Here is a 16,100-nt window from a genome sequence, read left to right as displayed (position 1 = left end):
CTTTTGCTCCTATTGGCATGATTAACTCTACTTGAGCTTGTGGAGACACTAAAGTCATTGAGAAAAAGAGTCAACAAAGAGCACTAAACTCTTTACAATTACAGCAATAAAATGAAAGTTACATATTGGTAAAGGCAAACGAAATGAGATTTCTTGAATTGCTGCATCACTGTGTTTAACATCTGTAAAGGAGTATAAAGCATGTTTTATCATGACAATTCTCTGAATATTTCAGCACGGTAATAGATATGATAATGTACAATGTTAATGTATTTGGTATTACAGAAAAGAGCTGTTGGTTATTGCTTTTGTTGTAGATTATTGCTGCTGCAAAGCAAGTACATGAACTTGCAACTGCCAATACATACACCAAGATGGTGCTGTATTTAACCCTCTGGTGCTCTTCGTTTTGCAGTCACACGTGTGCTCTTCGCGGTCAGAAGTGACCGGACACCTGTAACGCATCCTGTAATTTTTTCAGTAAAACCATTCCAATTCATTTTTGTTTAATAATATTTTTTCTTTTTTCTTTTGCATTTTGAGAGGGTTTTGTGGTAATAATGAATATTTATGCTGTAATTAATATCCATTTTTTGCCATTGAGAATAATAAAAAAATTTATTTTAATTTTTTTTAAAAAATTTTTTTCATGAATGCAGTATTTCAGGTTGAAATAGAGACTCAGCCATTCAACACAAATTTTTGAAGGCAGATTAGCGCCATCTGTTGGTAAAAAACGAGAAAAACATCTGTAATGGCAGGTGTAACTTGATGCCTGTATAGTTCTCTACAAAGCAGCTTGTGAATTGCCTAGTTGTTTTTAGACAATTGATTCAGCATTTTTATTAGGTGGAATAGTTGAACATACATTTAAACAATCTCAAAGACTATTTCTTATCCAGTTTGGGATAGTTTTTTGTTATAAATATGATTTGAAGTGTTAATTTTTTTGTATATGCAAGAGTGTGTGTGTCTTTTGCACTCTGGATATGTAATTTTTTTATACATATATATTTTTTTTTATTTTACATCTTCTCAATTTGCTGTGTTTCAGTTCATTTGTGCATGTGTGTGTGGATGTGTGAGAAAGAGACAGAAAAATTCTGTACATTTTTGAATTTTTGTCGATTTCCCATTCATTTCCTGATGTCGGTCATTTTTGACCAAAGAGCACAAGTTTTTTTTTTTTTTTGGAATCGTGCCCTCATTTTTTATGTGTGTCCATAAAAGTCACTGAATTTGGTAGCGTTCTCATGAAGCTGTGAGTTTTAAAAAAAAATTCAAAACCGAAAATGTTTTGGTCAAAAGTGACCGAATAGAGGTGAGTATATTAGTGTGTTTGTGTGTGTGTGTGTGTGTGTGTGTGTGTGTGTGTGTGTGTGTGTCTGTCTGTGAATGGGTGTGTTTTAGAGTGTCACCCCTTCACTGCTGTGTACTTTTTTCAGCATTGTGGAGGATTTGTAGATTGTACACACAAAAATTCTCTGAATATTTGTATTTTTGTCAATTTCCCATTCATTTCCAATGGTCGGTCATTTTAGACCGAAGAGCACAAGTTTTTATTTTATTATTAGTTTTTTTTAATCGTGCCCTAATTTTTTATGTGTGTTCACATTCCAAATGCCATAAAAGTCAATGAATTTCGTACTGTTCAGATGAAGCTGTGATTTTTTGAAAAATTCTAAACCGAAAATGTTTTGGTCAAAAGTGACCGAATAGAGGTGTGTATATTAATGTGTGTGTGTGTGTGTGCGTGTGTGTGTGAATGGGTGTGTTTATGAATGGGTGTGTTTTAGAGTGTCACCCCTTCACTGCTGTGTACTTTTTTTCAGCATTGTGGAGGATTTGTAGATTGTACACACAAAAATTCTCTAAATATTTGTATTTTTGTCGATTTCCCATTCATTTCCTATGGTCGGTCATTTTAGACCGAAGAGCACAAGTGTGACTATTTTTTTTACGACCACTTAGCCTGCTTGAATCATGCCCTCAATTTTTTTTTGTGTTGACATTCCAAATGGCATAAAAGTCACCGAGTTTCATATCATTCCGATTAAGCTGTGATTTTTAAAAATTCAAAACAGAAAATTTTTCGGTCAGAAGTGACCGAAGAGCACCAGAGGGTTAAAACATACTGCTGCTCAAATAGCATATATAATAACCCGTAGCAGATCTATACAGGTGGAGCTGGGGAGGTGGAGGGTTTCAGAGGAGCTCTGAAAGCACACTGTGAAATGCTCAAGTGAATGCTTACCAGCTATTTAAATGTAAAGCAGCAAGCTCATTGGCTGCATATGCAGCATGAACCAATCAGCTAGCGCCAAGTAGTTTAATACTGTGAATATCATCAGTTTGCATTAATTGCAATCTAGAGTTTCATGACAGAACTTGACACTTTTAAAACACTATTTTAAGAGGTGCTGGTAAGAGATATTGAACTTCAAATGGCAAAGCATTTAACTTAATGAATAAGTTCACTTCCAGAACAAAAATTTACAGACAATTTACTGACCCCCTTGTCATCCAAGATTTCTTTCCATAATGTGGACTTCTATGGTACCCGCGAGTTTGAACTTTAAAGCTCTCTAAATGATCCCAGCCGAGGAAGAAGGGTCTTATGTAGTGAAACGATCTGTTATTTTCTTAATTTTAAATACTAATTTATATAGTATTTTAACCTCAAATGCTCGTCTTGTGTAGCTCTGCATGTACTCGGTGTATTCCGGTTCAAGACAGTAAGGGTAGGTGGAAAAACTCCCATCTCATTTTCTCCTCCAACTTCAAAATCTTTCTACACTGCTGAAGTACCGACCCAATATTTACAAAGTGAAAGTGCAAAGAACATCAAACGCCCTTTACAAAAAAAAGGTAAAACAGCGATGTAGGACCTTTTGAAGTTAGAGAAGAATGTCTTGAATCGGAATACATAGAGTAAACTCAGAGCTAGACCAGATGAGCATTTGAGGTTAAAAAGTATATAAATGTTTTTTTGTTTTTTTACAAAATAATGGATTGTTTTGCTAGATAAGACCCTTCTTCCTCGGCTGGGATCGTTTAGAGCTCTTTGAAGCTGCATTTAAACTGCATTTTGGAAGTTCAAGCTCGTGGGCACCATAGAAGTCCACTATATGGAGAGAAATCCTGAAATGTTTTCGTTCAAAAATTTAATTCCTTTACAACTGAAGAAAGAAAGACATGAACATCTTGGATGACAAGGGGTGAGTAAATTATCTGTACATTTTAGTTCTGAAAGTGAACTTCTCTTTTAAGACCTACAATGTTTTATAAACCAATGTCCTACAAAGATAATCAAAGCATAGAAAATCCCTATTTAATGGTCACTGCCAACCCAGTCTCGTGAGAAAAAGTAGGTTTGGGTGGATCTGGCTGCTTGGAAAGCTGTCGCTAACTTAACTTTTGTCAGGTTATGACAGATAACAAGACCACAAAGTGGTGATTTTGTATGAACCTGCACAATATGATTTGTATGGAAAACATACCATTTTCAAAAAAAAAAAAAAAAAAAAAAAAAAAGCAAAGGTTCACTGCTAAACCTAATCGTCATTGGGGCAGATTGTATGATGTAATTCATACGAATTAATCACAAACTCGTTAAACCATAAATAGTTACACATTGCCATAAGAATGTGTTGGTCATTGCCTAAAAGCAAAGTGTTCAAATAGAATCAAAAAATGATCTGTGGCTGCTAACACCAACACAAACCACAAGAACATTTCATGCAAAATCATATTTGCATACTAGAACATTGTAATATATGTTCCCTACATTGTACATTTCAAATATATTTGACTATTTAAATTGTATATACTAAGGAATTACGTAAAATAAATGCACTTGGTGAGAGACATTCATAAAGTTTCTCTAAAAGTATAATAGATTTTATCAGTCAAAAAAAAATGATAGAAAACGGTGAGTTACGTAATATTCCTTGGAGAGAAAAAGGGTTTGTGCTGCCATTGTAATTTATCAGAAAAGTTTAGAAGCCCTTTGTCTCAACAGACCCATGTTAGTCCTTCAGTACGAGCATCTGAACAATCCAAGGTGACGTCAATGGTGCAGCGTATATAACATTTATATTGGCATTTGAAAACACCTGTCTTTAGACTATGGCAGGAGGGTTGGTCTTATCGTTCATACCATAATTATTACATAGTGGAACAATGCAGGGTGACTTCTAAGAGTTGAGAGTGAATCCAGCTGCTGTTAACAACCAAATAAAAAATATATTGTCAGGATATCAGATGGGCAAACTGGTGCATCAATACATAAAGTAGACATGCGTGACGCACTTTGCGCGTTACAATCCAGCCTCCATCGAGAACTCCAGCAATCCCCTTTGTGCAAAACGACACTCCACTTGCTGGAGACCAAAGGTGTTTGAAAATATTATTGATGATGTCACGCCGTCTCTAGGGGTCTTGTGTGTATAAACACGGTGCGGGGCAGGGATCTGAAGCCAGTTTGGCACCCAGCAGTGGACCAGGGGCTTTAGGAAGAGAGTGTGGCATTCCACACTTTCACACACAGAATCAACACACACTCTAGACATCAGTCAGGCAGCCGGGCTGTGATGACATGTACACATTTCACACAAACACACTCGCACACATCAGTTAAGTCAGCTAGTGGTCAAATACCGAAGACAAATGCAGATACGGTCACGTAGACACACAAGCCACGCACACAAAGGCCCAGGAGAAACGGCTCTGGACTCTACAGCTACATTACAAGGCCCTTACTGGGTAAGGATGTGGTGTACTTAAATATTCCTGACCCATCATGGTCTTCCAGCCTCAAAGGCTTCCATTCTGTTGACGTTTTCCCACTTTATTGCCAGACCCTGTCTGTTTGGGTGGCCTGTTGCTAGAGCGGTTGCTATGGCATCCGAGTCTGAGGTAGATGATGAATGGAAATGATTTGACCAGAGGTACCATGTTGTTTTCAAAAAAGAGGTTTCTACTACTAAGTTTGTAGTTCCTCTCCTGGAATGAATATGCGCTGAGGAGTTTTAGTGAAAACATCGATATATACTGTTGGGTCTAAAAGTCACATACACTGTGCTACACTTCTTTTTTATTTTATTTTAGATTTTATTTTATTATTTATTTTTGCACACTTAAAAAAACAGTATCAGTCAAAAGTTTTTGAATAGTACAATGTTTTTTTTTTAAGAAGTCTCTTCTGCTCACCAAGCCTACATTTATTTAAACCAAAGCACAGCCAAAATTGTATGATTTTGAAATATTTTTACTATTTAAAGTAAAGTTTTTGTTTGAATATTTTTAAAATGTAATTTATTTCTGTGATTTCAAAGCTGAATTTTTAGCATCATTACTCCAGTCACATAATCCTTCAGAAATTATTCTAATATTCTGATTTGCTGCTCAAAAAATGTATTATTAATATTATTTTAAAAACAGCTAAGTAGAATTTTTTTCAGGTTTCTTTGATGAATAGAAAGTTCAGAAGAACAGTTTTTATCTGAAATATGTATATTAGAGCAATATCACATGACTGGATGTGAGAATTGGCTGTATATAGGCACTGCCGTGATTTGGCCGTAGGTAGCATGCCGTTATACAGCCATATCTCATGTCTACGAATGTGATATTGCGTTTATACAACAGTTCGATGGCACGAGTGTGTAAATATATAAAAAACAACAGTGGAGTGTCTTAAAAAAAAAAAACTCTTTTGTGCAGAACTATTTCCTTCTGCCACGGATTCAAATGTCAATTTGACAGTTTAACAGCTGAGCCCAAGCCTCTGTTACTAATTCCAAAGCATCACTTTAGAACTAGCAATGAAGGAACATTGAGTTGCTTCATTAAAAGCTTATTATATTACTGTATTAAAGGAATACTCCACTTTTTTGGAAATAGGCTCATTGTCCAACTCCCCCTGAGTTAATAAGTTGAGTTTTACCGTTTTGAAATCCATTCAGTCGTTCTCCTGTTCTGGCGATATCACTTTTAGCATAGCTTAGCATAGATCATTGAATCCTATTAGACCAATAGCATCGCGTTCAAAAATTACCAACAAGTTTCGATATTTGTTCTATTTAAAACTTGACTCTTCTGTAGTTATATCGTTTACTAATACCGGTGGAAAATGTAAAGCTGCGATTTTCTAGGCCGATAAGATTAGGAACCACACTTCCATTCCGGCGTAATAGTCAAGGAAGTTTGCTGCCGTAATATAGCCGAAGCAGGCGCAGTTAAATCACGCAGCACATGTGCAAATGCTAACCTAGCTGGGAACTAATTTCAGGCGCTGCGTGATATTACTCCGCCTGCTTCGGCCATATTACGGCAGCAAACTTTCCTGACTATTACGCCGGAATGGGAGTGTAGTTCCTAATCTTATCGGCCTAGAAAATCGCAGCTTTACATTTTCGCTATTAGTACACAATATAACTACAGAAGAGTCAAGAGTCAAAGAGTCAAATATCGAAACTCGTTGATCATTTTTGAACGCGATGCTATTGGTCTAATAGGATTCAATGATCTATGCTAAGCTATGCTAAAAGTGATATCGCCAGAACAGGAAAACGGCTGAATGGATTTCAAAACTGTAAAACTCAACTTATTAACACGGGGGGAGTTGGAGAATGAGCATATTTCGAAAAAAAGTGGAGTGTTCCTTTAAAAGCTCACTGTATTATGTGGAGTATTATGAGAAAGAGATGGACTGAGCAATCGTAATAACCTGCATCTGATACTGCATTTATTCTTCAGATCAATCCCATATTTACGATTAGTTTGAATGTCCGCTGAGGAACACACTTTGTCGCTACGTTAATATCCTTTCATTTGTTAAGGGTGATTTCTGGAGACAGGGCTGCTCAGTGCATTTGTTAGCTGTGTTAAGCTGATGTTGAAACTAAAAATAACTTCCGCTTATAACTGTGTTAATTTTTTTAACATAAAAGTCTTTACTGCACACTCGTCGAAACAGTCTCTTGTCGCCATCTGGCGGAACAATGTAACTAAAATTGTGAAAACACACACATTTCTCAATACTAAACACTATTATTAAATACTACTATTATTTGTATAAAATACAGTATTAAATACCACCATTATTTACATAAAATACTACTTATTTAATAATAACAAAATTTGATAAACAACAACAACAACCATCAAAAAAGTTGCTATGCAATTCAGTCAAAATTACACAGGCAGCGCTCTCATATACAGCATTGAATTTACATGAACCTGATGAAATTTTGCCAAAACGATTTGCTTTGGAACAAATAATAGATTAATGAGACCAAAGAATGCCCATTAGATTTGCCGAAATTGAATTCTTATATATATAAGAAGTACCGCAAGCGGAGTGATGTGATTGAAACTGCGAAACGGTTGTTGGAGTTCTGATATCGCTCTTATATCAAACTCCTATCACCCAATCAGAGTCGAGGACCAGAAAGAACTGTTGTATTTAAGCAATAAGGTACAAGAGGCCGTGCTGTATCGTGAATAAATCACGGCTGAAGGGCGTTGTTAGGCACGACGCGAAGCAGAGCCTCAAGTACCTTATTGCTTTTATAAAATGGTTACCACACAATAAAAATATTAATATCAAAAATATATATTAATTTATATATATCAGGTTGTACGTTTTCATAAAGTAAAATCATTAACTGCCTTCCGCTGTAAAAAGTAGTCCCTAACTACTAAAGCTTTGTTTACGTTGCTAAGGGTGGTTGCTAAGGAGGTTCAATGATACACAGAACGTTGAGTGAAGCGGTCGTAGACGTGCTGTATCGTGAATAAAACACAGCTGCTGACCAATCAGAATTGAGGAATAGAACTAACCGTTTTATAATTAAGCAATAAGGTACGAGAGGCCGTGCTGTATCATGAATAAATCACGGCTGAAGGGCGTTGTTAGGCACGACGCAAAGTGGAGTGCCTGCAACCCCTTCAGCCGTGATTTATTCACGATACAGCACGGCCTCAAGTACCTTATTGCTTTTATAAAACGGTTACCACACAATAAAAATATTAATATCAAAAATATATATTAATTTATATATATATATAAGGTTGTACGTTTTCATAAAGTAAAATCATTAACTGCCTTCCGCTGTAAAAAGTAGTCCCTAACTGCTAAAGCTTTGTTTACGTTGCTAAGGGTGGTTGCTAAGGAGGTTCAATGATACACAAAACCGTTGAGTGAAGCGGTCATAGCCGTGCCGTATCATGAATACGACACAGCTGCTGACCAATCAGAATTGAGGAATGGAACTAACCGTTTTATAAAAATATATATAGCTTGGATGACAGAAGTAAATTATATTTTAAAATAGAAAACAGTATTTTAAATAGTAGCAGAAGAGATTTTAATTAAAAAAAAAATACAAAACTGGTTTTGACTGGTAGTCTAGTGTAATGTTAATTTTTAAAAACAAATATTGTCAACTTTTTTCTTTCTTTCTTTGATTTTTAACATTTAAATTACATTCTAGATTCTGCACAGGCACTACAGATATTCATTAATGCCCTGGCCTTTAAAATAAAATAAACAAAGTCTTCAATATCATCTCAGATGTTTGGACCCCATTGCATGCCAAGCAATATTGCATGTAACCAACTAAACAAATTTCATGCACAAACAAATAAGTAATGACGCACATTCTAATAGATAAATCGTGCATCTTTTTATGGTTAAAGAGATGCAAAGCAACAGAGCTATCCAGGTATGCGTGTTTTTGCATATCCGTGCAAAACAAAACAGGAAGAGTCTGTCTTTCTTCCTGCTCATGATCATAAAATGTCTTATTATGGTCTTTCCTGCGGTAAATGAGCAAGCAAGTGGAAATACAAAGCTCCTTGTTTGGAGCTTTTCCTAATCTTCACTTCTCATAAAGACCTTCCTACCCTACACCCTGGGTGCTCTTGTCTTCCATCAAGCTGTGAGCTGAACTTTATTCAAGCAGCGTTGGCAAATCAACGAAGAAAAAAAAAAAAGAAGAATTAATAATACACTCTCATAAAGCATCATTCAGTTTGTGTTAATATGGAAGGGAAATCTGAGCTCATGCCTCTAGCTAACAGAGGAATTAGCCAAAACATTTGTGGCCGCTCAGTTTCCAAAGTCCCCTTTCAATTCACATTATTTCCATTCATGCGCAAGCGCAACCTGCAGTTTCACACGTGAGGCATTACCTCTCATACCATTCTGAAGCATGACCCCAACAGCATGACGATGACACTGACGCAGGTTGTCGCTCCCTTGGGTGGACCACTATAAAGACCACCATTGTGATATCCAGTGAAAACAACCTCCAAAAACAGCCCTGCCAGATAATACCAGATGGGGGAGTTTGGGTGTTTTGTTGAAGCTAAAGCCGTTAACGCTAAAATCATTAGCCAACAAAACCCCTGCCAAGGAAATAACTTCAGAGGGAATGCTACCCACAACAGTTTGATCTGAGATCACATTTCATCCTGTCAATCCTAATCTAAACCACTGAGCCCAAACAAGCAAGCCATTCCTCAAGCTCTGACGCAAAATCAGATTTAGATGAGCCGCGCTCTGATCTTTTCCACTTTATTATAAAAACGCAGAAAATGAAGCTGATTCAGGTTTAGCGTGAATAGGCTGCTATTGACGTAAGCATCGCGGATCAAAGCTTGAGTTGTGGGTTAAGCTTGAACGTGTGGCACGTGAACAACCTGCACACATATTCAATAACTTGAGCGTGCAAGAGCGCTGAGGCGAGAACTTGAAGGTTTTTCCCAGAAAGCATTCCCAGTGCACTTCTCCCTCAATACATCTGAAGCCTGTTCACACTGACAGCGACCTGGAGTGAGAAAAATGATCAGAAACCATTCGTATTTAATCAGAATTGTTGATTTTTGGAAAAATATGAAAAGATTAACTATGTAAATGAGCTGTCAAGTCATCATGTGTCTCCAAGATGGAGAAAGATTGAGAAATACTTTACAGATCAATGGTAATTTCTGCATTATAAATGAGTTTTATTTTCATACTGACAATCGGTCATCGTGTAGAAGATAGTCGTTTTTCAACAAAAATAAAACACAAAAATAAAGTAAAATTAAATGTAATTTATTTTAATTTAATAATAAAATAAAATTGTTCATTATATGGTGCATTATGTACTACTGCAAAGTATACATCAGCTGGGAGACCTACTTCAACATAATTTAAAACAAACCATATTAATTTTGCTTTTTTACAGAGAGAATATTTCTTATTTAGATTGTTTTTTCAAAGAAAACTAAAAATCATCAACCTTTTGTGTAACTCAAAATCATGAGGATAAAATAAAAAAAATTGTCAATATGAGCACTTTATAGTAGTTTTTCATGACTTTGCAAACAAAAACATTCAAAACACAAAAATAACACCACCCCCCAAAATACTAAAATAATATAAAATAAAATAAAAAATAACAAAATAAAATAGTTACATTATGTACTATTGCAATGTACACATCAAATAGCCTACTTCAAAATAATTTAAAACAATCCATATCAATAATAAACAGGAACATTTAGCTTTTTTACAGAAAGAATATTTCTAATTTAGATTATGTTTTTATGCAAAGAAACCTAAAAATCAGCAACTTTCCGTGTAATTTAAAAAAATGTGTTTTGAGTGTCATGAGGATACGGTAAGTAGGAGATAAAATAAAAAAATATTGTCAAAATTAGCACTTTACAGTAGTTTTTCATGACTTTGCAAACAAAAACAAATACAAAACACAAAAATAACACCACCCCAAAAAATACTAAAATAATAAAATAAAATAAAAATGCTAAAAAAAAAATCTAAAATAAAATAGTTAATTATATGGTGCATTATGCGCTACTGCAATGTACACATCAACTAGGAAACTTCAAAATAATCTAAAACAAACTATATTAACAATAAACAGGATTTTTTTACAGAGACAATATTTCTGAAGAAGAAACCTAAAAATCAGCAACCTTTTGTGTGTTTTGAGTGTCATGAGGATACAGTAAGTAGAAGATAAAATAAAAAAATACTGTCAAAATGAGCACTTTATAATAGTTTTTTATGACTTTGCAAACAAAACCAAATATAAAACACAAAAATTATACCACCAAAAAAGTAATAAATATAATAATAAATAGTACATGATATGGTGCATTATGCACCACCACAATGTACACAGGAACTGCAAAATTATATATATATATATATATATATATATATATATATATATATATATATATATATATATATAAAAACTACAAAATTATCCAAAACTTTTTTTTTTACAGAGACAATATTTCTCAAAATAACAATGCAGTCTGAAAATGTGGGGGCAACTATGAGTAACTAAAATGGTGACAGTTCAATGAAGAATTCAACCTAAATATAAACCCAGACAACCATTACTGAAAGTGACAGAAAAGAGCATAATGGAAAAGAAAGAATTTCCCAAGGGGAAAAGGAAATGGATAGTTACTGGACATAAGAATGACTGCTCAGCAAGTCCAGCACAAACAACCACGGAGAGCCTAAAATTGCACACCCTGACTAGTCCTGTGACTGGAAGTGTCACTATATCTAGCTCTTGGAGTAGATACTGTAACCGAGCAATGGCAGGAAATTATCTCCATGGCAACATTGTTTGGTAGCCCTTTCAGGGTGAATCGCACTCGGGTATCATTTCAGATTAAAATTAATTGCACGCTGGTCAAGGTGTCCTTGACCAGAGCTTCCTGGCACCAGGTTCGGGTGGATCTGGCTGCTGGGAAACCCGTGGATTCCAAAATGGCTAAGCAAACAAACAGAAGGACTTTTGTCAGGTTATGACAGATAAGAAAAGTGAAGTAAAGACTAATTAAATCATTTTCTATTGACAAGCATGGGTGGACCGTTTGACAGTTAATAACATGCCATTTCATAGCACTCAGATGTTTAAAGAGCTTGTTTTTGACTCAAGTGGGGAAAGTCAGCCAGCTCGATCCCACACTAGGCCAGTCAGCTGATAAGAACATTGCACTGACCTTCTCTAGGTACTCTGTGAACACATTATAGCTGTCAGTCATGTGGCTTCTTCTTCGTGCTGCAAACAGCACTTTTTTTGTTGTTACGGTAATCCTACAGACATATTTATGTTTTTTAGAGGTAACAGTAAGCTGACCTTATAGCTGTATGTGTGTGAATCCACAAGCCAGCTATGATGTGATAAGGAAACAGCCGTGAAGTTCACTTGCGCATTACCCCCTGTTTATCATTTCATTAGGCTGGCACAATGCCGGATGACTGGCATCTTAAAAGTATCATGAACCATTCACCATCATCAGTTCTGAAAAAAACGTCATCAAAGGCCCCATAAAAGTGTTTCACGTGTGCTTTGTTTTTCTGAAGGTATTTATGAATTCATGTATTCCTGAATCTTCAAAAGTACTGAATATGCATGAGTATAATGTAGCAAATGTTTGACGTCACGAGTAGATGATTAGATGGTGTGTCATGATCTGTCAGATTATCTCATTATTTTTAATGCTTATTCAGTCAAACCAATAATTATTCAGACACCAGATATAATTTTTGATTTTTTTTTAATAGTAGGTGCAGGACACTATAGGTCATTTATGTAAGTGAGGATAGCAAAATAAAGTAAACTGTGATATACTAATCCTAAAAATTCTTCATAAAGTGGACTACCAGGAAAAATTGGGGACCAAAAATGAAAAAGTGTTGTTTTTTTTTATTGCTAATGCGACCTTTTTACACCACAGACTAAACATAATCAAGCCTTTTTTGGTAATTGGTCAACAAAATATTGATAGTTGTGTAAATACTGTTATACTAACAGTTGTCTGAATTATTTTTGGTTGATTGTAATCCATTACATACCTTTCTATCAAAGTTATCTGACATTATCAAGATGAATTTGCTTTGTGTAACCCTGTGTAACAGAGTTCTTGTCATTTTTTTTTTTTTTAACTATAGCGAATAAACTGGAATAATGTGAGAAATGTTGAAGGTGTCTGAATGAAGTTTGGTTTGACTGCACACCCAAAAATGAGAATTCTGTCATTAATTACTCACATTCATGTCGTTCCAAACCCGTAAGACCTTCGTTCATCTTTGGAACACAAATTAAGATATTTTCGATGAAAACCGAGAGCTCTCTGACCCTGAATAGACAGCAATGCAACTACCACGTTCAGCTAGTCAGGACGTCAATAAAATAGTCTAATGACTTTATTCAACAATTTCTTCTCTTCTGTGTCATTTTTCGACATGTGGTCACGAAACATGTGATGCGCCTTGTTTACAAGCAGAGGAAGACACACACTGCACATAAAACAGTCTTTCCGATATATTTGAACCAAAATGTACAGACGATGAACTAAGAGAGATGGATATTCTAGGTCAGAACGCTTGCTCGTGGTACTGTCGTGAACGCCCGTTGAAGACTGGCACGAAAGAGACGAAATAGTCAAATAAAGTCATTATTTTGATTTTCCTTGCGCACAAAAAGTATTCTTGTTGCTTCATAAGATTACGGTCGAACCACTGATGTCACATGGACTATTATCAATGTTCTTACCTTTCTGGGTCTTGAACTTGTCAGCTGCGTTGCTGTCTATTCAGGGTCAAAAAGCTCTTGGATTTCATCAAAAATACCTTAATTTGAGTTTCAAAGATGAACAAAGGTCTTACGGGTTTGGACCAACATGAGGGTGAGTTCATTTTGGGTAAACTAACGCTTTAATGAATTTTTTTTTTTCATTTTAAATCATATGGCGCATTACTAAATGTGAACCTTTGTAGGTTCATAAGTACTTTTATAGGCACATGTATGGTGTGCATGCTATATAACTTCCACACCCTGAATTACACTCTATAACATATAAAAGTTTTATCAGAAAGGCCTTGAGCACCAAGATCAAGGAAAATGAAAACAAGGAACCTAATATATTCTTTTAAATGCGACACAGTGATACAAACAAAGTGCCATGAACCTTTCTGCTGGTTCTGCCTGAGGTGATGTAACCATCACATATGTTGATGTTTTCTGTAAAGAAATACATACGTGCGGAGATGCCCACCGTGAGTTAATCTCATAGAGTAAACTACAGTCAAACAAACACTGCTATTGTATGTTCCTCTGAAACGTATCGCTCACAGGCCATAAGATAAACTCCAGGGCTAATCTGCCTTCTCTGTAAATACTCTAGATGTTGATCTACGATCAGTTCTCAAGATCTAAATCTCCTCCTTATCTTGTCCTAACCCCAGATTAGCTGCTGCAATCGTTAACATGTCTGCTCTCCTCAGCATGAAGAACGGCACGGTCTTACCTGCGACTTTCCTGAGCTCACAAAAACACTGAAAACATCCCATTGCCAAAGACGGAGAGTTCCGGAAATTCTGGCCATCACAACAAATTCCTCATACACCACAAATCATGGACAAATGAACCCTTATAACACGTATGTGGAAAACTCATTGGCTGGTTCAATTCTGTGGATGCAAGAGTCTCAGAAGGAATGCACAATATTAATTTGTCACTACTAACTCATTGTATATACTGTGTAACCCTGCTGAAAAAAACAGCATATGCTGGTTAGGTATGTTTTGGTGCTGGGATGCTGGTTTTAGCTGGTATATGCTGGTCCTTTGCTGGGTTATGCTGGTCCCTTGCTGGTTTATGCTGGTCCTTAGCTGGTTAATGCTGGTCCTTTGCTGGTTTATGCTGGTCATGTTGCTGGTCAAGGACCAGCATAAACCAGCAAAGGACCAGCATTAACCAGCAACATGACCAGCATAAACCAGCAAAAACCAGCAAGGGACCAGCATAAACCAGCAAAGGACCAGCATATACCAGCTAAAACCAGCATCCCAGCACCAAAACATACCTAACCAGCATATGCTGGTTTTTTCAGCAGGGAACAAATCACAGGCACCTGATCCCGCAGACATTACGAGCGCGTGTGCGTCCGAATCAGTGTGTGTTGAAAGAGAAGACAATGGTATTTGTCAGTCTACATCCTATTTTCCCCATTTGGTCATTAAGCCACAGACAAGTTCATCTCACGACCTGTGTGTGCGAGGAATTAACACTCGCGCACTGAAAAACACCTCCTGGGTTCCGGAGGATTCCAGCGGTATGGGAAAAACAGGAAAAATCTGCGCTCTCCTTCCTGCCCAATGACCCTGTTTGTATGACACACAGGAGGCAGTTTAGGTGCAGGCAGTAAGTCAGCCGCTCCATCTCATTGTCTCGGTTATGGTTACATCACTAGAGTTCTTCGTGCATTGTGAATTACTGTCATTGTTTTCTTTCAGATTAGTCCCTCTATCTGCATTTAAAAAAACACCCTTGCCATTGGATAAAACATAGATACTTTCTTTGTTCCAAAATGTAGTGAACTGCCTCGCTGCATTCTAAGAAATGATTTCGTGTTTAACAACCAAAAAGAGTGACATGAGGTCACTTTTTTTTTTATTCCTTGAATCTAAATGCCACGTTTTTGCAGTGGTGTGTCATGTACGAGATGCGAGATAAGATGCGAGGTGTGAGCGATAACACGTCTACCACACGTTTACATAGAAGCAGGGCGGAGACATTACTGAAAAAAAGGTGTGAATGGCCTCTAACAGTCATAGAAGTGATGTGGAACTTTCTACACAGGAAGCAACTATGTACTACAAAATGCCTGATTTACTGTAATTTTTAATGGGGCTTGACATTAGCATGTTGCTATGCTAAAAGGCCCTCACACTAAGGTTGATAACTATAACAATAACTAAAAAAGTATTATTAATCGTTTTAATTCTATGTGAATAGGGAAGTCCACACCAAAGCTATTACAATAATGACACAAATGAATGTTACTGTTGGAATCACTTTTAGAGCAATTTTTGTCAGCTGAACTACAATAAAAACATTGACCGCACTTTTGCATAAAATAAAATGCATTACAATGCATTTAATGAGTGTCTGACCTGTTCAAATTACATGTGATACTGCACTTTTGAGCCCTTAAATATTGCCTCTGTAGGCAGCGCACTAGATTTTCGAAAGAGAAAGTATCTAATCTTTTGCAAA

At 36.2% G+C, this 16,100-nt stretch overlaps 1 protein-coding gene across 1 annotated transcript in view; it reads left to right on the top strand.

The window, feature by feature from the left end:
• Positions 1-16,100, top strand: part of LOC141347545 (3',5'-cyclic-AMP phosphodiesterase 4B-like) — a 29,203-nt gene that overhangs the window by 7,867 nt on the left and 5,236 nt on the right. The gene's annotated exons all lie outside the window — the stretch shown is intronic.

Source organism: Garra rufa, chromosome 12, assembly GCF_049309525.1.
Source record: "Garra rufa chromosome 12, GarRuf1.0, whole genome shotgun sequence".
Classification (NCBI taxonomy): domain Eukaryota; kingdom Metazoa; phylum Chordata; class Actinopteri; order Cypriniformes; family Cyprinidae; genus Garra; species Garra rufa.
Note: the sequence above shows the minus strand (reverse complement) of the source record. Positions and strands in the feature narration are given on the sequence as shown.